Genomic DNA, 24,239 nt, shown 5'->3' with positions numbered 1-24,239 from the left:
CAAAGGAAAACATTTCTCTACTCTCATAACACTTCTGACACCAAATGTGCAGATTTTCTACACATTACAATTCTCATGCCAACTAGGTGTCCTATAATTTAATTCAATTCTGGCTCTGGAGTTAGCACAGACCCCACAGTTTAAGGAATCAGTCCCACAGACTGCTCCACTTCAGATGGTGATCATAAGCCTGGGTTTCCTATACTTCCTACTGACAGGCTATAAATCAGAGGTTTCTCACGATTCCCTCAAGTTCAATAATTTGTTAGAATGGCTCACAGGACTCAGGAAGACACTTGACTCACCACTGTCAGCTGATTATAAAGCACACAACTCAGAAACAGCCAAATGAAAGAATGAGGTATGTGGGAAGGGCCGTTGGGAATCCACATCCTCGCTGGGCTCGCCACCCTCCCCGCACCTCCATGTGTTCACCAACCTAGCAGCTCTTGGAACCCCTTTATTTAGAGTTTTTGTGGGGGTTCCATTACATAGGTATGATTGATGACATCATTGGCCATTGGTGACGGGACTCATCTCCAGCCCCTCTCCCCATCCTGGAGGAGGGACAGTGGAGCTGAAAATTCCAACCTTTTAGTCACATGGTTGGTTCCTCTGGCAAGGGGCTCCCGTCCTCTGAGTCACCCTTATTAACATAAACTCAGGTATGCTTGAAAGGGGCTTATTAAGAGTAACAGAAGACGCTCTTCTCACCCCTATCACTCGGATAATTCCAAGAGTTTTAGAAGCTCTTGTGTCATGAAGAGAAAAATTATCCTGTCACCCCATCACTTAGAAATTTACAGAGTTTGCCGGGTGCGGTGGCTCACGCCTGTAATCCCAGCACTTTGGGAGGCTGAGACGGGCAGATCATGAGGTCAGGAGATCGAGACCATCCTGGCTAACACGGTGAAACCCCCTCTCTACTAAAAATACAAAAAAATTAGCCGGGCTTGGTGGCAGGAGCCTGTAGTCCCAGCTACTCATGAGGCTGAGGCAGGAGAATGGCGTGAACCCAGGAGGCAGAGCTTGCAGTGAACTGAGATCGTGCCACTGCACTCCAGCCTGGGCGAGAGAGCGAGACTCCGTCTCAAAAAAAAAAAAAAAAAAGGAAATTTACATGAGTTTTATGGGCTTTGTGTCAGGAACCAGGGCAGAGGCCAAATGTGTATTTGTATTAAGTCACAATCAATAAGTACTTTTTAAAAATGTAAATTTATGTATAAATGAAAATAACTACATTTCTTGCTTTCACAAACTTTGTTGTCAATGTGGAATGATCTCTCACCAGTTTCTCTTACCAGTTTAAACACAGTTGAGTTCCTACATAGGGAAAAATGGGAAGCAGAAGTTAAAACATCTATATTAACTGTGGTGTTCTGAGTATAGACTCTGGAGTTCAACTATCCAGGTTTGACTTCTTCCATTTCTGAGCTATGAGGTCTCAGGCAAGCTACTTGCCTTCTCTTTACTTTAGCATTTCATCTATAAATTTAGTATGTCACAGGCACCTAACTTTTAGCATTGTTGGGAGATTGAGATGGTGCATGTCGAGTGCCTGCCATGACACCTTCTCAGAGCTGGTGCTCAATAACAGTATTAAACATTTTGTCTGGGCACAGTGGCTCATGCCTGTAATCCCAGCACTTTGCGAGGCTGATGCCAGAGGATCACTTCAGGCCAGGAGTTCAAGCCAGCCTGGGAAACAGAGGGGGATCCTGTATTAAAAAGAAAAAAAAAAAAAAAAAAAAAAAAAAAGTTAATTTTTTTTAATTATGGCAATTTTTTTAAGTAAAAAAAAAAAAAAGCCAGGCACAGTGGCTCACATCTGTAGTCCCAGCTTCCCAGGAGGCTGAGGCAGGAGGATCACTTGAGCCTAGGAATTCAAGGCCAGCCTGGGCAACGTAGTGAGACCCCATCCTTAAAAATATATATTTTTAAATTATGGAGTACCTACCAAGTCCCAGGCACTACTGTAGGCACTGAAGGCACATAATTGATAGATGACGTCCTTATTCGAGTAGAACTATGGAAATTTTCTCATTCAGAATAAAATTTAGGAAGCAACCAGAAAACACATATAGACACTGTCATGCCAGGCCCCTATTGATTCCAACAGGGATGGCTTGGGAAGAGACCCGGAGCCAGTGAATGAGACATAGGGTTTATAGAAGACTTATATACAGAGCATTCCCAGAATGGGAGGCTGGACAGGAAAACCACTACCATTTGTAAAAAGCATGCAGATTATATAGCATGTTCACTTAGCAATCTTCACCAAGCAACCCCACTTTAACCCAAAACAAAAGGCCCCGATCCCTGTATAGTCTGCATTCCAAATGATAGGCCAGGGGTTCAGATGTTCTTCATAGATGAGGAGTGGATCTCCAGCTTGACCACTCCTGGATTCTTCTCAGGGTATGCTTGAGTTATTGCTGTTAGGTGCATCTGCCATACAGACCCATAGCATGATTTTCTCTAAGAAGCTTTGTGATGCATTTTGGTAAACGTTGTAAAGTTTTAAGTGGACTTCAATTAATTTTTAAAAAGTAAACATACATGAATAAATATAATCCCTTCCACATAGCTTTAAATTACTTCTGATATGTCTCTGATTAAAAAAATCAAAGGGTCAGGTGTGGTGGCTTACACCTGGCGTGTAATCCCAGTGCTTTGGAAGGATGAGGTAGGAAGATCGCTTGAGGCTATGAGTTCAAGACTAGTCTTGTCAACATAACAAGACCCCCATCTCTTAAAAAAAAAAAAAATTAACTGGGTATGATGACACGTGCACATGCCTGTAGTCCCAGCTACTTGGGAGGCTGAGCTGGGAGGATCACTTCAGCCCAGGAGTTCGAGACTACAGTGAGCTATGATTGTACCACTGAACTCTAGCCTGAGCAATAGAGTGAGACCCTGTCTCTTAAAAAAAAAAAATCAACCAAGCAAAGCAGCAAAAAGTTAATAATCTAGGGCTTTACCTACCTGGTACGACATAAAGGAAGCATAATAGAGAAAGTTCTCGGAACTGGCTCTGCCCCTGGTTCCGGGTGGGTAAACTCTCTATGACTTATATAACCTTCCTCACTTGCTTGAGAGAAGGGAGTTGCTGGGAGTTCTTGTTAGAGGTTTTTCAGAAATTGCCCACAGCTGAGAGTTTCTAATTTAGAGTCATTGTTCCAGTGAATGGAAATGAGCTGAAGGAACAGCCGTGACACTCACTTGCAACTAAGCAAGGAGACCTGCCCTGGGAACAGGCGGAGTGAAAAGCCCGGCCCTGAGCGTTACCCAGCTCCTTTGATCTTTTCTCTCCAGAGCTACATCTCCCTTTCCTTCCTTTCTCCTGCATCACAAAAAAACCTGTTAAAAGTTATCCGTCTTTCTTCTTTGAACATGGGGAGTCCATACAAACACTTCCATTTCATGTATACCCAAATTCCAAGTGATCCTGAAGCAACATTTAAAGTTGAAGTTTTTTTGTTTTGTTTTGTTTTGAGATGGAGTCTCAATCTGTTGCCTAGGCTGGAGTGCAGTCACACAATCTCAGCTCAGCACAACATCTGCCTCGCAGGTTCAAGTGATTCTCCTGCCTCAGCCTCCCAAGTAGCTGGGACTACAGGTGCGTGCCACCATGCCTGCCTAATTTTTGTATTTTTAGTAGAGATGGGGTTTCACTATGTTGGCCAGGCTAGTCTCAAACTCCTGACCTCATGATCTGCCTGCCTCGGCCTCCCAAAGTGCTGGGATTACAGGCGTGAGCCATGGCACCTGGCCTAAAGTTGAAGTTTAAGTGGCAGAGAGAATGCTGTGCTGATGAAATTTGGATAATTATATAACTAATTTCTGGCAACATTGTAATATGATGCCGGGGTGTCTTCTTTTTCTTTTATGTGGACAAAATATATTGTTGAGATTTTTAAATAAGTATTAACGAAATAGAGTAGTTTTCAGAGAAAAACTCTTTTAACGTAAACTTTTTTTTTAAACCACTTTCGTGAGAAATTGTCAGGGTTGTCAACATCGTGCTTCATGGATTTTGAAATCTGGACTTTAACACAAAATCCCTTTATACATACTGGAAATTATTGTGCTTTTTGGATAAGATTGAGGTCTTATTCAAAATTCTTACAATCATAGAAACAGATAACGCACTATCATTATCTATGACAAGAGGGTAGGAATGGGAAGGATAATTAAAATGCTAGCATTGGCTCTTTCGAATTGTGTTCTCTGAATCTTAGCACAGAAATAAAATATTAGAATTTTAACCTCTAAGATATATTTTTAAAGTTTTTGGCTGGGTGTCGTGGCTCAGGCCTATAATCCCAGCACTTTGGGAAGCCAAGGTGGGAAGATCACTTGATTCCAAGAGTTTGAGACCTGCCTGGGCAACATAGAGAGAACTCGGCTCTACAAAAGATAAAAGATGAAATGGGAAGATTGCTTGAGCCCAGGAGATTGAGGCTGCAGTGAGCCATGATCATGCCACTGCACTCCCACCTGGGTGACAGAGTGAGACCCTGACTCAAAAAATAAAAAAATAAAAAGTGAAGTTTCTATTGGAGTGAGTCATTCAGAGTCTCAAACTTTCGTTTTAATGCCATATCAACTTTAATGGCTCTTTGTAGACTAAAATTAATATCTGCAGAAAATAGCCGTTTAAAATAACTTACTATTTATAGAAAAATAACATAAGGCACTTGTCATTTATTGAAGGTAATGGTTTACTTTGAAATTTGTACAGTGAGGATTGGAATTTTTATTTGTATTTATTTAAAACATACTTATTTTGTTCTAGGGATGCTTTATAGGTGATAACTCATTCAATCATCATAACCTATAAGAAAGGTATTCTTATTTTTTTTTACTTTACAGTAAAGAAAGATTAGGAACTCAGAAAGGTTAAATAACTTGTCAAGTTGCACAACTGATAAGTAGGTAGAGCCAGGACTTAATTCCAGGCCATCTGGCTCGCAGAGTTCCCGCTTGTGCCCCCATGCACTGGTGCCTCCTGCAGCACGTCGAAGAGTTTACCAAGACGAATGAGCTCAGAAATTTGACCATCTAACCAGCTATCTGTCTGCCCTTCTGGCCCTTCTAGGATATCAATGTTTCTTATAAAATGGACATAAATTTCTGATGAGAAAAGATTTGTATGGAGAGCCATGGGACTATCACCCCTATTCTAGACACATAATAAAGCAACAGAAGAAGGCCACATTCTCATTAAGTGAGAGCATAATGACAGCAGCAGCATAGCTGCTCTTTTTTACAAGCAGCTATGAAGCTATAATCCTATGCACCTTCAACCCGTCTCCCTATGAGATCAGACCATCAATTGTGGTCTCAGCAAAAACAACACATCCAAATGAGAAAAAAAATCAGAAAAGGGGCCAGGCGCGGTGGCTCACGCTTGTAATCCCAGCACTTTGGGAGGCCGAGGCGGGCGGATCACGAGGTCAGGAGATCGAGACCACGGTGAAACCCCATCTCTACTAAAAATACAAAAAATTAGCCGGGCGTGGTGGCGGGCGCTTGTAGTCCCAGCTACTGGGAGAGGCTGAGGCAGGAGAATGGCGTGAACTCAGGAGGCGGAGCTTGCAGTGAGCCAAGATTGCGCCACTGCACTCCAGCCTGGGCGACAGATCGAGACTCCGTCTCAAAAAAAAAAAAAAAAAAAAAAAAATCAGAAAAGGTTTAACAGGCTGGATATGGTGGGTCATGCCTATAATCCCAGCACTTTGGGAGGCTGAGGTGGGTAGATCACTTGAGGTTAGGAGTTCGAGACCAGCCTGGCCAACATGGTGAAACCTTGTCTCTATCAAAAATACAAAAATTAGCTGGGTGTGGTGGCATGCGCCTGTAATCCCAGCTACTCAGGAGGCTGAGGCAGGTGAATCGCTTGAACTCAGGAGGTGGAGGTTGCAGTGACCAAGATAGCACCACTGCACTCTAGCCTGGGCAACACAGCGAGCATCTGTCTCCAAAAAACAAAATAATAATAAAATAAGAGATTTAACAAAGGGACTCTCTGGAGGAGGAGATTTATGTAGAGGGACTGTGACCTTCAGTTGAAGACAGACCTCCAATAGAGAGGGCTGAGGGAATAAGTACCCAGAGTGCTCTCTTTTCTCTTCCTCCACTCTCGTGAGGGGACTCCTCTTTGGCCTACTGGATACCAGAGGGTGAGGGACACCATTGATGAAGTCCATAACAATCAACCTCCAGCCATGGAGCAGGGTGAAAAATGGGGATTGAACTGAGTGAACCAAAGAAAGATATTTGACACAGTTTTACAAATCCTATATTTCACACACACACACACACACACACACACACACCTTCCTTCAGAACAAGTATTTCTATTCTTCCATTGAAAATTTTAAATCTTTGTTCATTAACTCAGGTTCTTGAATACCTTAGAAAGATTCTAAATGTATCCTGTCTTTTTTGGCACATTGCTCAAGCCTGTTAAGGTCTTCTTGAATTCTGGTTCCATCGTTCAACACAATGGTCCTCAAATCTAGTAGCAGCATCTCAGAATATGCTGGAAAGGTCTTTAGAGTACTAATTTTTCAGGCTACCCCAGAGACTTAGTGAATCTCGGGTAAGGCTCAGGAATGCCTATGTGTTTTTTGTTGTATTTAGTTTCCCAGGCAACCCTAATGTAGCCAGTGAAAACTCAGGCATCTGGGATCCCTTGATATAACCACTTCAACACAAGGCATGTGCTAGACACCTTTTTAGAATTTATCTTTGTCCAGAAATGCAGGGATCTTCCACTGGGACTAGATTTAGGAGTGTAGACTGGAATTCTGGAATTGCCTGGGGAGCTTTTCTGAACTTCATCACCTCTTCCTGGATGGCCAAGCCTCCTTCTGGTATCCTCTCACTACCACAGTGAACTGCTATCATTGAAGGGAACATGCTAAATCCTTCCAATCTTCTAGTGCAAAAATGTTCTAAGACTCCTAGATTTACCAGTAATCTTCTTTACAAATGATTGTTTGCCTTTTGCATTAATTTTACTATTTGTATTTTCTCTGTGCTGTGCTAATATTATAATAGACTCTGAAAATATTTTACTGGATTTGAATCATATCCATCAAACCTACTCACCCATCCTTCCTTCTTTTCTTTCTTCCATAAGTACTAATTGTTCTAGGAGCCAAGCCCATTCCAGGCCTTAGGGATACCATAAAGTACAAGACAGCTGAGGTCCCTGCCCTCTTGTGCTTACATTTCAGTGGGGGATGCAGACTTTCAAAAAGTAAATAAAACATCTGCAAAAAAACATGTTAATATGAGTATGTCGTACAAAGAAAACAAATGGTGCCAAGCATGGCGACAATTGCAGGGAGGGCCTCTCGAAGGGTAACATAGGAGTTGAAAACTGAAGGTCAAGAAGGAGCCAGCCTTGCAGAGATCTGGGAGAAGAGCATTTGAGGCAGAAGGAACAACAAGTGAAAATGCCCTGAGATAAGAAAGAAACTTTAGAATTCAAGTAACGCAGTGAGGTCTTTTCAGAGTGACTTGTCCTTATTGATTGTGTGCTGACCAGCAAAGGGATATTTCCATCTGCTCTAGGTCCCATAAACTGCCTCTTCAAATACCTGCTGAAAATGTTTCTATGTCCCCACAAGCTTTTAGCCAGCCCAACTTTATATATGCCTATAATGGATTAGAATAAAATAAATACATGAAAACTGCTGATAAACCAAAGCTTTACTAGTAAATCTTTGTAGCTCTCTCTCCTCCAGGAGCTGATCCAGGTTATATGGGGTCTAAGGTTTTACAATTGTAAAGGTCCTTTCCAAAAAAAAATGCAAATAAAATATGCAATGGCCCCACTCATGCAAGTGAAGGGCCCAGAAACTTCAGACTAATTAGCTCCATGGTAAATTCACCTGTGCCTGGCACCTGTCTTTAGATAAGAGACTGAGAATGACCAAAAATCAAAATCCGCAGAGAGTTGTAAGTAGGAGGCAGTGAAAAAGCGTGTACTTCTGCGAATAGCCAGAGAAACCATGCTCTTCTCCATGTCAGCTGGTGAGGAGAGGGAGAGGAAAACTTTAGATTTAACTATGCAGTTATTATGGCAATCACTAAGTTAGGAGCAGGAGAAAATAAACAAAAGAAAAAGAAGTAGCTTGTTATTTTGTAAGGAAGCTGCTAAAGGAAGCTTTAGGCAAGTAAAGGAAGGTAGGTTAAGTAAATACATTGGAAACAATGTGAAATGGAAACTGCTGAAAGAGGTAGAGGTAGAAGAAGGTGGTCAGGACCAAGCCAGTGTGGGAGGTCAGGAGAGTGTGGAGGTTGTTTTGGTGGATGCAGAGGAGTAGGACTCTGACATGGGAGGGTGGAGGTAGGGGTGGAGGTAGCGTAGGCCGCGATGGGAAGGTCTGGGAGTGGGAGTGGAGGTAGTTGGTGAAGGCAGTAGAAGAGGTGGTAGGGGGTGAGTGTGCAGGCAGAGGAGGAAAAGTAGTGGTGGTGGTGGTTGTAGGGCAGAGTTTGGTTCCATTTGGGCCTATGGAGATCCATTTTTCCTGCCTTGTGTGAAAGGTTTTGTTTCATAATTACTTCTGAGTCTCAAAAAATATTCTTGTGAATAATGGAGAATCAGTCATCTTTTACATTATCAAAACAAAGACTTATCTTATCACAAAATGCTCAGACTGTGGTCCAGTTTGGGTCCAGTATTTTGACATTTGCTTTCCAGGCAATAATAATGAGGCATATTTATTTTTTTGAGGTACATGTGATAATGTAATACTTTCATATAATTTGTAAAGAACAAATCAGTGTAATTGGGATATATATATATGTATAAATAATCTTAAATATTTGTCTTTTTAATGCTAGAAACATTCAAATTATTCTTTTAACTATTTTGAAATACACAATAGATTATTGTAAATTATAGTCACCCTGTTGATCTATGAAACACAAGGTCTTATTTCTTCTATCAAACTGTATATTTGTACCCATTAATCAGCCTCTGTTCACTCTATTCATCCTCCCACCCCCTTACCCTTCCTAGCCTCTAGTAACCACCAATCTACTCTATCTTTATGCGGTCCACTTTTTAGCTCTCATATATGATTGATGTGTTATTTGTCTTTCTGTGCTTGGCTTATTTCACTTAACACAATAACCACCAGTTCCATCCATGTTGCTGCAGATAACAAGTTTGTTTTTTTTTTCTTTCATTCTTTTTTATTGGATGAATAATGTTCAGCTGCATTAATATACCATATTTTCTTTATCCAGTCATTCATTGATGGATACTTCGGTTGATTCCATATTTTGGCTCTTGTGAATAGTGCTGCAATGAACATGGGAGTGCAGATACCTCTTTATTTTATTGACTTCCTTTCTTTTGGATACATACCCAGTATTGGAATTACTGAATCACATAGTAGTTAGTTCTATTGTTAGTTTTTTCAGGAACCTCCATATTATTTTCCAGAGTGGCTGTACCAATTGACATTTCTGCCAACAATGTATAAGGGTTTCCCTTTCTCTAGATCCTTGTCAGCATCCATTATCCCTGTCTTTTTGATAACAGCGATTTTAACTGGGGTGAGAGGATGTCTCATTGTGGTTTTGATTTTTATTTCTCTGATAATTAGTCATGTTGAACATTTGAAAAGTGCTCGAGTGTGACCTTGAATAAAACCTAAACCAGGCTGGGCACAGTGGCTCACACCTGTAATTCCAGCATTTTGGGAGGCCGAGGTGGGCCAATCACTTGAGGCCAGGAGTTCAAGACCAGCCTGGCCAACATGGTAAAACCTCAGCTCTACTAAAAAAGCAAAAATTAGCCAGGCTTGATGGCATGTGCCTGTAATCCCAGCTACTAAGGAGGCTGAGGCAGGAGGATCACCTGAGCCCAAGAGGTGGAGTTTGCAGTGAGCCAAGATCATGCCACTGCACTCCAACCTGGGTGACTGTCTCAAAACAAAACAAAACCTAAACCAAACAGAATTTGTGGTCAGGGAGAGATTTCTTCTAGAAAATATTCTTCCTTCCATGATTTGCAACAAATCAAATGGCCATTTGTGTGTCTTCTTTTGAGAAATGTCTAGTCAGATATTTTGTTCATTGTTAAATCAGACTTTTTTTTTTCTTTTTTTTTTACTATTGAGTTGTTTGAGCTTCTTACATACTCTGGTTATCAATCCCTTGTCAAAGGGATACTCTGCACGTATTTCTCCCATGCTATGGACTCCCACTTCTCTTTGGGGTTGTTTCCTTTGCCATGCAGAATCTTTAGCTTGATGTAATCTCATTTACCAAGTTTTGCTTTTGTTGCCTCTGCTTTTGAAATCTTACACAAAAAGTCTTTGCTTAGACCTGGAGCACCTCTCCAAAGTTTTCTTCTAGTACTTTTATAGTTTCAGGTCTTAGATTTAAGTCTGTAATCCATTTGATTTGATTTTTATATACGGTGAGAGATAGGGGTCTAATTTCATTTTTCTACAAATGGTTACCCAATTTTCCTAGCACCATTCACTGAAGAGACTCCTTTCCTCATTGTATGTTCTTGGTGGCTTTGTCAAAAATGAGTTGGCTATAAATGTGTCAATTCATATCTGGGCTTTCTATTCTGTTCCATTGTACTATGTGTCTCTTTTTGTCCCAGCATCATGCTGATTTGGTTACTATAGCTCTGCAGTATATTTTAAAGTGGGTAGTGTGATGCTTCCAGCATTGTTCTTTTTGCTCAGGATTACTTTGGCTATTTGGGGTGTTTTGTGGTTCCATATCAATTTTAGGATGGCTTTTTCTATATCTGTGAAAATGCCGTGGTATTTTGATAGGGATTGCATTGAATCTGTAAAATTGCTTTGGATAGTATTGTCATTTTAGCTGTATTAATTCTTCCAGTCCATGAGCATTAATTATTTTTATATTTAATTCTTTTCCTTTTTTGGTGTTCTCTACAATTTCTTTCATCAGTGTTTTATAGTTTTCTTTGTATAGATCTTTCACTTCTTTGATTAAATTGATTCCTAAGTATTTTATATTCTTTGTAGCTATTATAGATGGGATTACATTCATGAATTTTTTCAGATTATTCACTGCTGGTATATATAAATTTTTTATATGTTGATTTTTTTCTGTGTTGATTTTTTATCCTACAACTTTATTGAATTTGTTTATCAGTTCTAACAGTTTTTTGGTAGAGTCTTAAGGTTTTCCTAAATACAAGATCATGTCCTCTGTATATAGGAAAACCTAAATTGAAAACCTAAACCTGAACAAGGCTAATTTGACTTTTTTCTTTCCAGTTTGGAGCCTGGGCAACATATGGAAACCCTCATCTCTACAAAAAATAAAAATAAAAAAATTAAAACGTTACCTTGGTGTGGTGGCACATGCCTGTAGTCCCAGCTAGTCCAGAGGCTAAGTTGGGAGGATCACCTGAGCCCAGGAGGTGAAGGCCGCAGCGAGAGGTGATCGCACCACTGCACTACTGCCTGGGCAACAGAGTGACGCCCTGTCTCAAAAACAAAACAAAACACAACAGACAATCATACACACAAACACAAACCAATCTGGATGTCTTTTATTTCTTTATCTTGCCTAAGTGCTTTGGCCATGACTTCTAGTATTATTTTGAATAAAAGTAGTAAAAGTGAGCATCCTTGTCTTGTTCTAGATCTTAGAGGAAAGGCATTCAATCTTTCCATGTTCAGTACAATGGTGGCTGTGGGTTTTGTCATATAGCCTTTATTATTTTGAGGTATGTTCCTTCTACACCCAGTTTGTGGAGCGTTTTATCATAAAGGGATGTTGAATTTTCTAAAATGCTTTTTCAGCATTTATCAAAATGATCATTTTTTTTCCCTTGGTGCTGTTAATGTGATATATCATGTTTATTGATTTTTGTGTGTTGAACCATACTTGCATCCCTGGGATGAATTCCACCTGGTCTTGGTGAATGATCTTTTCAATGTGTTGTAAAATTTGGTTTGCTTGTATTCTGTTGAGAATTTTTGTATCTATGTTAATCAGTGACATTGGCCTGTAGTTTTCTTTGTTTGTTATATCTTTGCCTGGTTTTGGTATCAAGATAATGCTATCCTTGTAGAAGGAGTTTGGAAATATTCCCTCTTCTTTAATTTTTTTGAATAATTTGAGTAGAATTAGTATTAGTTCTTAACATGTTTGTTAGAATTCAGCTGTGAAGCCATCAGATCCTGGCTTTTCTTTGATGGGAGATTTTTATTACAGCTTCATTCTCATTACTCATTATTAGTTTGTTGAGGTTTTTTATTTCTTCATAGTTCAATTTTAGTAGATTGTAGGTGTCTAGGGATTTATCCACTTCTTCAAGGTTTTCCAATTTGTTGGTGTATAGTTTGTAGTAATCCGTAATAATTCTGTGGTCTCAGTTGCTATGTCTCCTTTTTCCTTTATGATTTTATTTATTTGGGTCTTCTCTCTTTTTTTCTTAGTACAGAGCAGAATTTCCTGGGGAGGGGTTGGTAGTCCTGCCTCGCCTTTTTTTCTCTGGCTTCCTTCTGGGATATTTCTTCCTCCAGGCACTTCTGATGCTTCCTGTGGCTTGAAACAGGGACAGGTCTCCTGCTAGGGAACCCAAGATGGTAAGGAAGTTGGTTGTCCTCCTTGATCTCACTTTTTCCAGTGTAGAAAATGTGAATTAGTGGAAAATTTCTGCACACTTGATGCCAGGCAGATGGTGGGAAGAGGTGTCACAGATATGTAAGTCCAATTCTCTTACTGTCATCTTGGAGTTTTTTCACTTCTCTGTAGCCCTGGAAACTGTCTTCTCATATTTTAGTTCTAGGGTATTGCTGGTAAAAAACTAGGTGCTATATATTTGGTTTTGTTTTTCTATTGGGGGAAATGAAGCCACCTTGTTTCTATGCCACGTTTTAGAACCAGACGTCAAAGAGCTTTTTAGTTAGCATCAACATTCTGAATTTCTTTCTCTCTCTCTCTCTCTTTTTTTTTTTTTTTTTTTTTTGTTTGTTTGACAGGGTCTCACTCTATCACTCAGGCTGGAATGTGGTGGTGCGACCATGGCTCACCGCAGCCTCGACCGCCTGGGCTCCAGCAATCCTTCCATCTCAGCCTCCTTAGTAGCTGGGACCACAGATGTGTGCCACCATGCCCGGCTTATTTATTTATTTATTTTTTTTAGTATTTTTGCTACAGGTGGGGTTTCGCCGTGTTGTTCAGGCTGGTCTCAAACACCTGAACTCAAGCAATTGCCCTGCCTCAGCCTCCCAAAGTGCTGGGATTACAGGTGCATGCCCCTGCACCCAGCCAACATTCTGATCTTCTGTAGACACTCTAACAATGTGTTGCTTTTTCTTGCTTTTAAAACCTGCCAGGTGGTCACTTATTATCTATCATTAAATATCTGATATCAATCATTTTGTGCTTTTAAAATATGTTCCTCATATATATTAAATGTCATATATGAATTAAAGTTAATTTTCTTAAATGTCAACTTGTTAGGACATATATGTAATTCTCAAATAGAATAGTTGCTGCCGTCCTCCTCCTCCTTTTCTTCCTATTCTTTCTCCTTATCCTCCTTTTTTTTCTCCTTCTTCTTCTTCTCCTCTTCCTCCTTTCTCCTCCTCCTTTTTCTTCTTCAGATATTTGGGTGTGCTCCGAGGTGTATCACCTTAATAAAACCTAAACCAAACAGAATTTGTGGTCAGCGAGAAATTTCTTTTAGAAAATATTCTTTCTTTCAGGATATGTAACAAATCAAGTGGCTGCAGAGCCATTGTGTGGGTCAGCATTGGTGACAGCTTCATGAATGTTAACGTTGAATGTCACATGTCAGCTGAAAATCATCATAAGCCCCTGAACGTGACTTTTAAAAGGCTTATGGTATACTCAGGCATGACTTTGGACTGAATGTCACATCTTAGATTTATGCATATGAGACTAAATTTTTAAAAAGAGCAGAAAACTATTTTATGTGTTTGTTTCTGAATGCTCAAGTGCCTTGCTTTATCTTTCCACTGTGCCTTCTATCCTGACTACTTTAACAGATAAAATAATTTGCAAAGACGGACAGCCATTTCCTTGCCAGGGTACAATCCAGTGTGGGAGATTTCTAAATGCTAATTAATTCCAACCTCAACTATTTTACCTGCTGTTTCAAAGGCTGGCAGCTTGTATTCATCACCTGAATGACAGCTGTTTCTAACCTCTTTTCCCTGAAAAGAAATAAAGAAATTAAATAAACCTTTTGCATGCTAATCACTGATATTCTGATGTGACAGTTGAAAAGTGTTCAAGTGTGAGTCAAAGGCAGACTTGAATTGAAAGACTTTGTCTGCACCAACTAGTTGTTGAATTTTGACCAGATATTTGTGAAGTGTAGAGAGAAAGGGTTGCAGGCAACTGATGAGACAGTGTTATCATGAGTGACAGAATAATTAGAAGAGATTTTAAGTGTATTAAATGTCTACATTTAAGCAAGTTGAGCAATATACCTTTTTTATTTAAGTTTTATAGTATAGATTTTTTTTTTCATTTTTTACCTAGTGAATTTTCTCCCAGGTCAATGGACAGATAGAAAAAGCAAGGCTTTTTAATTTTTTAAAATTTTGTTTATATGCTATTTTTGCTTTAGACTTTATTAAGTGTAATTAATTGTCTCATAATAATGGTTGATATATTGCTTCCCAACCAGAGCTATCCTTTGTCAAGATGTATTTTATTTCTACCATAATTTCCATTTCTGCTTTTTACAGTAATGGTTGGAGTTAAGAGCATTTGACTGATTGCCCCTAAACAAAGTAAATTCTATGTGAGGACCATCTTCTTATATAGTAAACATGCACAGACAGTTTTGGAAAGGATTATTTAATCTTCATGGAGGATTAACATTTAAATACCAATAGTAGATTATGTTTCTCGATTTGTTTAAAGGTATCTACCACTGAATGTTTTCTCCTGCATGTTCCTGACTTTCTATAAGACCCCAGATAGTATCGTTCAGTCAGAAGTTGTAGATCTCTCAGAGTTCATGTATTTCATTAATTTAAGTTGCTTTGATGATGCCTACTTTTGTCACAAGAGGATATGTTTCTTTTTATTGTTGTCTTAGGGTTATTACCATTCAGTAATTTTACTATCATATGGTAAAATCTGACTTTCCGGTGCTCTTCCCTATGAATTTTAACCGTCATATACATTTCTGCAATTAGTCACTATCACAATCAGAATATAGAACAGTTTTATCATTCCCCAAAACACTTTTGTGCTATCCCTTTATTTACACCTGCTCTCCTTACCCGTAACTCTTGAGAAGGTATTTTTGTGATGTTAAAACATAAAGAAGAATGAGAAAGTAGAGGAGGAAGAAGAAGAAGGAGCAGGAAGAAGAAAGGAAGGGAGAGGAGGGCTGGGGAAGGCAAGGAGAGGGAAGAAAGGAAAACTGGGCGTGCAACCCAGTGAAGTGTTCATTGAATTCTTGTCAAAGGTTGTATGTGTTACCTGGGACAGTATCTTCAACACATTGCATTCTCCTTTCTTCATGTAAGAAGATGAAATTGTTCAAATGGTTTCTGCAGTCATTCTCTAAATTGGAAATTGTATACTGTGCCTTGAAAGTGGAATTAGCCCCAGTGATAACTTTTCTCATCCTGTACTGTCAGTGCTAGGCTTGTCTGCTGTCAATTTGACATCATTCCCATCTCTGGCATGCAATGAAAAGGAGAAACCACGAAGCACATACCCCAGAATCCTCTTTTCTTAATGGTTCTGATTCCAGATTCCCAGTGAAGGGAACGCGTACAGGAGCTGGGAGGCAGAAGAGAAGTGGAGTCTGTTGCAGCCGAATATGTGGACAGATGTGGGATTCCTGGTGGCTTGAGAACCACTCAGTCCACTGCTGCAGACAGTAATCACTGGTGGGATCTTTCCAGGGAATTTCCAGGGCACGTTCCCCATAAGCCACTGAGAACCACCACTCTGGTGTTGCTCTAGGATGAGGTTTCTGGGTCTGCCTTCTCACCCTTCTGCCTGCCCTTCCCATAACTTCCACCATGACTTTTCTGTCCTTTATCCACTCTGGCTCACCTATCATTTGTGGAAACCCCAATTCCTGCATTCAACTTGCTATTTCTGGTGTCTCTTCAAGTGACTTGGTTTTCCTGCACAAATCCAGCCTACTAAACCATGATTTAAAGAAAAGTTTAGTATTTGTGGTCAGCATTTAAAAATTGGAAGATTTCTCTTTGAGGTACTAATGGCTACTTTTCTTTTCTTTCTCTTTTTTTTCTGTTTTTTGGAGACTGAGTCTTGCTCTATTGCCCAGGCTGGAGTGCAGTGGGCCTGATCTTGGCTCACTGCAACCTCTGCCTCCCAGGTTCAAGCGATTCTCCTGCCTCAGCTTCCCAAGTAGCTGGGATTTAGTAGAGCCGGGTTTTCACCATATTTGCCAGGCTGGTCCTGAACTCCTGACCTCAAGTAATCTGCCTGTCTTGGCCTCCCAAAGTGCTGCTGGGATTACAGGTATGAGCCACCATGCCCGGCCAACTTTTCCTTTGAGGAATCAAGTCAGGAAACACTGGACCAGCATTCTGGGCTGAAGACAGGTGCGTCAAGGTTACAGATGGCTGTCACCTTAGTAAGGGTGTGATTGTCCACTTCACCACCCAGCCCACTTCATTGTATCATCTTCTTGGACCTTGCAGCCTTTACATTTGGGTACCTTCCTTGCTAAATAACATCACCTTAGTCTTATTTATTAAAGGATTACCAACTGCAAAGCTGTTTTCTAGGAACTCCTGGGTATATGGAGATGTGTAAGAAGAACCGAATGCTTTTAAAGAGCTTAGGGGAATGAACTGAGGGAGACAAAAGCAAGCACGTGACTGTCCTGTGATAGCAAAGTACTTGCATGGAATGATCCCTTAAAAGAGGGTGAGAAAATAAAATGAGAAAATAAACTCACTAGCTCACTATTTGGTATTTTTATATACTCAGAGTTTTATGGTGGCCTCACTTGTTATTGATACTCTAATTATTGTTGATGAAATTTGTCTGCATTTTAGTAAGAATTTCATATAATGTAGGCTGTGTGCAGTGGCTTATGCCTGTAATCCTAGCACTTTGGGAGGCCGAGGTGGGTGGATCACCTGAGGTCAAGAGTTCGACACCAGCGTGGCCAACATGGTGAAACCCTGTCTCTACTAAAATTAGCCAGGCATAGTGGTGAGTGCCTGTAATCCCAGCTACTGGGGAGGCTGAGGCAGGAGAACTGCTTGAGCCCAGGAGATGGAGGTTGCAGCGAGCCAAGATCTCACCATTGCACTCCAGCCTGGGTGACAAGAACAAAACTCTATCTGAAAAAAAAGAAAATTGTAAAAATTGGAAACTCAGTGAATGTTGTGGAATAAATGTAAATTAATCTTTTTCCCAGTAAGCAAATTCTCAAAGTATGTTTCTTTAGAATATTTTTTGTTGATCACTATCTAGTTCTATCACTTATCTATATCTAAATACCAATAAATATATGGATTTTTAAGAAGATGATATATTTCAGAAAAAATTGCACTTAAAATTTTTCCAATATGTTGTATTTAAATAAAATACAAATGGCATTATCAGGTTAATTAATTGCAGATAAAAGTAAATATAGATATATGTGAACCTTTTTCTTTCTTTTTTTTACTTTTACTCTGCTTGGTGTTGCACAAATATGATAGCATATAATTTTTGAAGCAGGATTTTTTCACTTTATGTTGAGATGTTTTGTATGCTGAAACAAAAATATGAGAATAAGCAATAATTATACTAAGGTCAACATCTGTTTGTTTTCTTTTCCTCCAGGTAAAAATACACATTAGTTTATCAGTTTAGAGAAAAGAACACAGGTGCTTCCTAGTGGCAGGCAATTGCACACTCCAAGTAGGAATTCATAGATATGCCTTTTTAAAGTTTATTTCTGTTAATTCACTTTCATTCAGTGTGATTTATTTTTTGTGGAGGGAAGAAGTAGATTCAATTTTGTATTCTCCCCCAATGGCTGATGAAAGTATGGACAATGTATATTTTGCTATGCATGTGAGGTGTCTGTGTGCATGTACACATACACATATATATTTTGGTGGAGACACAAAGGACATTTATTTGGGCAACTCCAAACCTGTTTAAGTTTGATCCCTTCCAGATGGCCGGATACCTGGCTGTTGGATCCTTGGCTCAGCCCATTTCTTATCTCCCAAATATCCCTTTGTTCTTCTCTGAGAATATGGCATGTCTTAGAGCTGGATGAGTTCCTGTTAGGACAGCTCACAGATTCGCCGAGCAAGCTGGGGACAGTCAAAGTTGTCTTACAGAAAAGGCTCACATCTTTTAACAAATGTACCTCTTTGAAAAGTGCATTTTGCTCTATAACAATGTTTCTGGCTTTGTTATAGAGGCAGAACAGCAAAGCGAAGTGATTCAGAACATTGGGAAGACCAGCATGATTCCATTTCTGACCCCGGCATTGGCCACTCCTTGTGTATGCTCTGCAAACTAGCTGAGCCTCAGTTTACCTTCCATACATGGGGGCACCAGCAGGACCTACCTCACAAGGGTGTTGTAAAGAATAAATGTGATAATTCAAGTAAAGGATTTAGCAAGATGATTGATTCATAATAAGTGGTAAACACATGGTAACTAATCGTAATAATATTGGTGCTAAGGCATTTGTGCTAAGACAGTGGGGCTCAAATTCGAGTGTGCATCAGAGTCACCTAGAGGGCTTATTAAAACACAGATGGCCTACCCCCCACCCTGCAGAGTTCTGACTCAGGAAATCTGGATTTTGCATTTCTAGCAAGCTCCCAGGGAATGCTAATGCTGCTGGCCCTAAAACCGCAGAATGACCACTGACCTAAGGCATTCAGACTCCAGACTATTTCTTGGGGCAGGTGAGGACAGCAGTTTGGTCATGGATCAGAGTGAAGGATGGGATGTGGGGTTACATCCTTCAACCTTGGGCAATGCTTCTACAGCCACAATCCTGGTAGCTCAGTGCTGGCCCAGTGTTTATCAAGTACAACAAAAATAGGAAGTCCTGTATTTGCTTACACCTACCATTCAACAACTCACAACAACTTTCTATCTTGTTTTTCACATCCTTAACTTTCAAAGAGCAGCTCCCTCGCCTGCTCCAGAGCAAGTATTTTCCCTCCAAGGCATCAGAGGACTGTCATCAGCTGCCTCAATTCTGCCTTCCTTTGGCACAGAGCAAATGTCACATCCTCTGTGCCCCCACCAGCTGATTGCAGCTCCTTTGAGGAGTGGAGATTTTATTTCACTCTGGCTCCTTTTCAGGAGAGAATCCTTTTCCCTGGATTTTGTCAGAGGAGGGTTTTGGGTAAGCTAAGCAGGCCATGCACAAATACTTGATGGGAGTGGGGAATGGCTGTGAACCAAATATTTTCATTTCTTCACACTTAACTGAAACAGCTGCCTTCACCTTGGTGACTCATATTCTAATCAAATCCTCAACTAGCTGTGGACCCTCCTCAAATACCATTTGCTTATTTTGGCTTTAACAGTGGGTGGCATCTATCACTTATTGATTGTGACAGACCACTGCTAAGTTCTTCACCTGCAACATTTCCTTTCATCTTTCCTAGGAGTCTATGGCCTGAGAAGTGAGGTGGCAAAGATGCTCATACAGCAACTCTAACTGTTTCCAGCCGTTCTAATGGCAACACAGACCCATTTGTCTTCTGGTCTTTTGCTGGTGCCCTCTGTCTACCAAACCTGTGGTGCTGCAAGCTCTAAAATAGGCCTCCCTGGGCCAAGAGCAGAGTAAAGAATTACAGAGAATCAGTGGTGGGGCAGAGGTGGGTGGCAGACAGCGGACAATGAGTAACTTGTACCTAAGGAAAATTTTAGGAGACAAAGGCTATGTCAAGTGCCTAGCCTAATACAGGACTTCACCAAGTAACAAAACTAGGGTTCGAAGCCTGGATCATCTGAATCAAATTATAATCATGCCAATGGCACATCCCTGCCTTTTAGGAGCCTGCAAAACAGGTTGACATTATCACGAAGCAAATTGTGTGTGTAATCAGTATCGTCCTTTCATGTATATGAGTAGATAGAACTATCCAGGTGGGGAAGTGTTCGCTCCTCCATTCTGAGATATTCTGAAATGAAAGGTTAATAGTTATTTTTGGAAAATATATATGCTTTTCACTTCGATATCCACTCAGCAATAAGTACAACCATCAGAATTATGCTTTAGTGATTTGGCTTTTCTCTGCCCCCAGCCATACATTTAACCAAGACCAAAATGTTCACTTTAGTTTCAGAAAGATTTTTTTTCTTTGTAGAACAAAAATGTAAGTGACCTAAAAAGGGAATTGACTTTTAAAAATAATCTTCATATATCTAAGTTTGAAATGTTTAGCTCTAATTAAAGTTCAGCATAGGAATGATATATTATCATTTAGTGTAAGAAATTCATCTTTAAAATAAGTGTGTTATTTTAGCAATTGCAAAGCTTCATCTTTCTGAAGAACAAATTCTCCCCTTCAGAGGCAGGGTTTTAGTATTAAATTGCCTATAAATGTTCAAATGTGACTTGCAGGTCAAAAATCACAGTTTAAGTGGATTTGATGGATTTTCAGACATAGTTTATAATGTGATTTCAGGTCACTACTTGTTTCAATTTGAAACATCAAGCTAACAGTTAATAAAAAGTAATGTAGACGCTTGTCCAATCTGATTGCCTGGTGAATTAGGCTCCTTTTGGAAAATATTCTCATACTCATGGAAGCAAACATGAACTGGCTCATTTATGCATTCATGGATTTCTTTCCATATGTTTGAGCGCCTACTATGTGACAAGCATTGTGCTTCAAATATGTTTATATTTTAATTTTGCGCTTTGGCACAAGACTGATATAATGGGCATCATTGTTGAGAGTGTCTGTCATTTGACCAGCACTTAATGTATCTTATCTCTAAGCTGTACATCAACCCTATTATATTTTTATTATTATTTCTACTTCATCTTTGTTTAACTGAAGTTCAAAGAAACCAAAAAAATTGATGAACATCACTGAGTTAGTCTGTGGTCAAGTTGTGATTTCAGCTCAAGTGCACGTCAGGGCAAATACAGTATTTTTTTTAGACTATGTATGCACTTATTGTCCCTTCTTGACCATCTCTAGGGTTGTCTATGCTGTCACCTCAGCTGATCATTTGGTAGTAAGAGACATACTGGCTCCTAGTGTTTTAACTTCTGAAAAATCTAATTCTTGAAAACGTGGGGCCAGGTTGAAGAGACAGGGTCTGATTAAGGCAGATGGCTCCTAGGATGTGTGCCATACTGGCTGAGTTATGTCATTTTAGGCTACTAGAATGGTTCATCCTGGGGTTTTCAGACTCATGCTGTCTTGCAGACACTGATTGTTCATTAGGGACCACATTATACATCTCAGGTTCAAGAGAGATGATTCTTCCACAGATCTCTTCTATTGTGGGACGTGGAAGTCTTGCCTGGGTCTAAGCGAATGACTGAATTAGAATAGCAGGATTGAGAAGAAACAATTAAATCTATGGTGTCATGGGACTTGGCAGGACATAAACATAGGGATTCTAGAATATTTTATCAAAGTAAGAATAACCTCTGTAAGGACAAGGACCTGGTCTCACCAATGAACCGGCAAGAACTAGAGACATAAGCAAGCCCACATTAGGTATTGTTTTGTTTTGTTAGGTACATTGCTTCAGAGGGAGATACATGCTTGGTGCACAGAAACTTCAGGGAAATAATATCCTAGTTTCAAGCTTATTCCTAGACTGCCAATTGGACTTCATGGTCTCCATTGAAGAGAATACATGAAATTTTGGGAGAGTAGGCCTCTGACATTCCTAGAGTTATTTCCTGGGCCTCTGAGCTGTTGCAGGGCCTGTTTTAGGGAGAATGTTTTAGTGAAAAGACTTGAGGTCAGGATGACCTGCTGTGACAGTCTTCAAACTTAGGAGTCGTTAAAAGGCTTCTTTGTGGCTTGGTTGATTGAGGACTTGCTGGCCTGTGGGATCTGGCTTTTTATGTAAAATCACCAGGGAATTGCAAATTTAGAATTAGAGGCGGGGGAGATACTTCAAGTGTATCTTCTTTCAGTACTGAGCTTAATATGTAGAGAACCAAGGCAGCCCACTCACTACCAACAAACGTCAGATTTCTCTCTTGCCTCAAGTCAGTCAGTTGGGAATGAGTCTTGAGGAAATGGATTGGGGGATTGAGGGTTAGAGCCGTGGTTTACTTCAGTGGTCTGTAGTGTTCATGAATGGGCCAGCACTGAATGTATGGTTTCTATTTAGAAGTTTGGGAGCAGGTATCAGATCCCCATACATAATGCTATTGAAGCTGAGGAACAAAAAATCCAGTTCTTATAGAACTGGGGTATCAAGTAGGTAACTGGCCATGGATGTAAATGCAGGAAGCTGGTTATGAGTAAGCCAAGTACACAGAAAGACTTGTGTTTTACTCAAGCGTGGTGACTGGATCCCATCTCAAGCACCTCCTTTGATCAATGAGCGCTCTCAGAGCACTCTATTTAGAAGGATTCTGAGGCTCCATATCAGCTAAGTGAGAAAGGATGTTGTGCTTGATTAATAATGTCTGTCATAGTCACAAAGTAAGAGAGGAGTGGTGGCACCTGTACCACATATTTGTTATCCCTATTAAGCTTTGGAGGCACTGCTGTAGGACTCCGAGGGCATCACTGGCCCCAGAGACTGGACAAGATGAACCCAGATAATGTGAGTAAAGTAACCCAGCAACCCACTTCTCCATTGCAGCTGTTTCAAACTATTCCTGTATTTTTCAAGCTCATGAAACTCCGACAATCCTCCATGCTTAAAAGATAACCCCTTTGGCTTTCCTGAAAGGAAGGAAGCCATGTGCCATGAGTTACCCTGTGTCCCTGCCTCCATCACTCAGTGTCTCTTATCTTCCCTCATCTTTCCTCCTGTATTTTTCCATGACAGAGGATAAAGTGTCCTCCCTCCGCTTCAGGGCGGCTTCTCCATTTTTTTTTTTTTTTTCCAGAGCTTATTACTCATCACTTAAAATAGCTGTTGTGGGAAAATAAGGTTTGCTTGGAAATGCATTCCTGACCCCAAGAGGCCTCTCCCATACCATCCTGCCCTCCCCTGTGACTGTAACTTACCAGTGGGCATGATTTTCACAAATTACTATTTTTCTTTGTTTCAAGTTAATTTTGCTCTGTCATCAAGTTATCAGATTACAGCTCTAATTCTAACTAATTGTTCATGGAATTTGCATGATTTTGCAAAATACAGACAAAGGAAAGTGGAAATTCAGCTTCCTGGTTCCCACCCCTTGCTGAGCATGTCTCACATAGGCCTGATGCTGTTCAATTATATGAGTTGGAGTTCATGGTCAAGTGCAAAGAATGTGGGTATAATGTTGCCATCTAATAGTTCAAAGGAAATACAGTTTAGATCTGTTATTAAAATTGTGTTCTGATGTATTGGAAGTGTTAACATCTATGCTCAGAACGAGGTCTTGAATATTATATTTTCAGTTTATATTTGAAGTTGAGATTTTGGATTGTGGTTACGTTTCCTGAGCTTGCTTTCTTCCTTAGTTGACCTTATGCAGGGAACAACTTATTAATATTTAAGTACTAATCCCAGTACTGTCTTCCTTCAAAAGCAATCCACATATCTCATTAGCAACTCACATTAGTATTGATTAAAAAACTTTCTTGCTTACTTTTATAATCTTTACTTAGCTGAGTTTTACAGTATTTGTGATATTTCTATCATCGTATATCATCAGTGGAAATATATTTTTTTCATATTTTGTATGTATACATGCATTAGTTTTTAGACTGTAAGTTGCTCACCTGAAAGTGATTTTTAAAAATCATAAGTATTCACAAAGAGGGAAGTAAAAGGTTCAATATCTAAAATCATCCTTTTTAAAGGATCATGACATTCTCCTAAAACAATAGAAAGTATACTCATTGCGTATTTCTTTAAGACAGGGAAAAGGAAACAGTTCTGTTCTTTAAAGATGTGGAGAGAGACAGGGAGCAAGAAAGAACAGAGCCAAAAACTACTTCTATTTTTAAGAAAAGAGGGAGAAATTGAATATGCTTTTTACAAGGAGAAGACACAGTATACAGTGGTATGTGTCAGACTTTCAGTAAAAAGCAAGCTTCTTTACTGATATCTAATAAATAATAGAC

General features: G+C 39.9%; 1 protein-coding gene and 1 long non-coding RNA gene across 5 annotated transcripts in view; both read left to right on the top strand.

The window, feature by feature from the left end:
* MACROD2 (mono-ADP ribosylhydrolase 2) overlaps positions 1-24,239 on the top strand; it is a 2,131,323-nt gene that overhangs the window by 967,393 nt on the left and 1,139,691 nt on the right. The window lies entirely within an intron of this gene.
* LOC131382186 (uncharacterized) lies at positions 521-18,621 on the top strand. The gene is made up of 2 exons (XR_009211438.1): positions 521-665; positions 18,426-18,621. It is a non-coding gene; the product is annotated as an uncharacterized LOC131382186 (long non-coding RNA).

This window comes from Hylobates moloch, unplaced genomic scaffold, assembly GCF_009828535.3.
Source record: "Hylobates moloch isolate HMO894 unplaced genomic scaffold, HMol_V3 SCAFFOLD_21, whole genome shotgun sequence".
NCBI lineage: Eukaryota > Metazoa > Chordata > Mammalia > Primates > Hylobatidae > Hylobates > Hylobates moloch.
The sequence above is the reverse complement of the archived record's forward strand: the minus strand, read 5'-3'. Positions and strand labels throughout refer to the sequence as shown.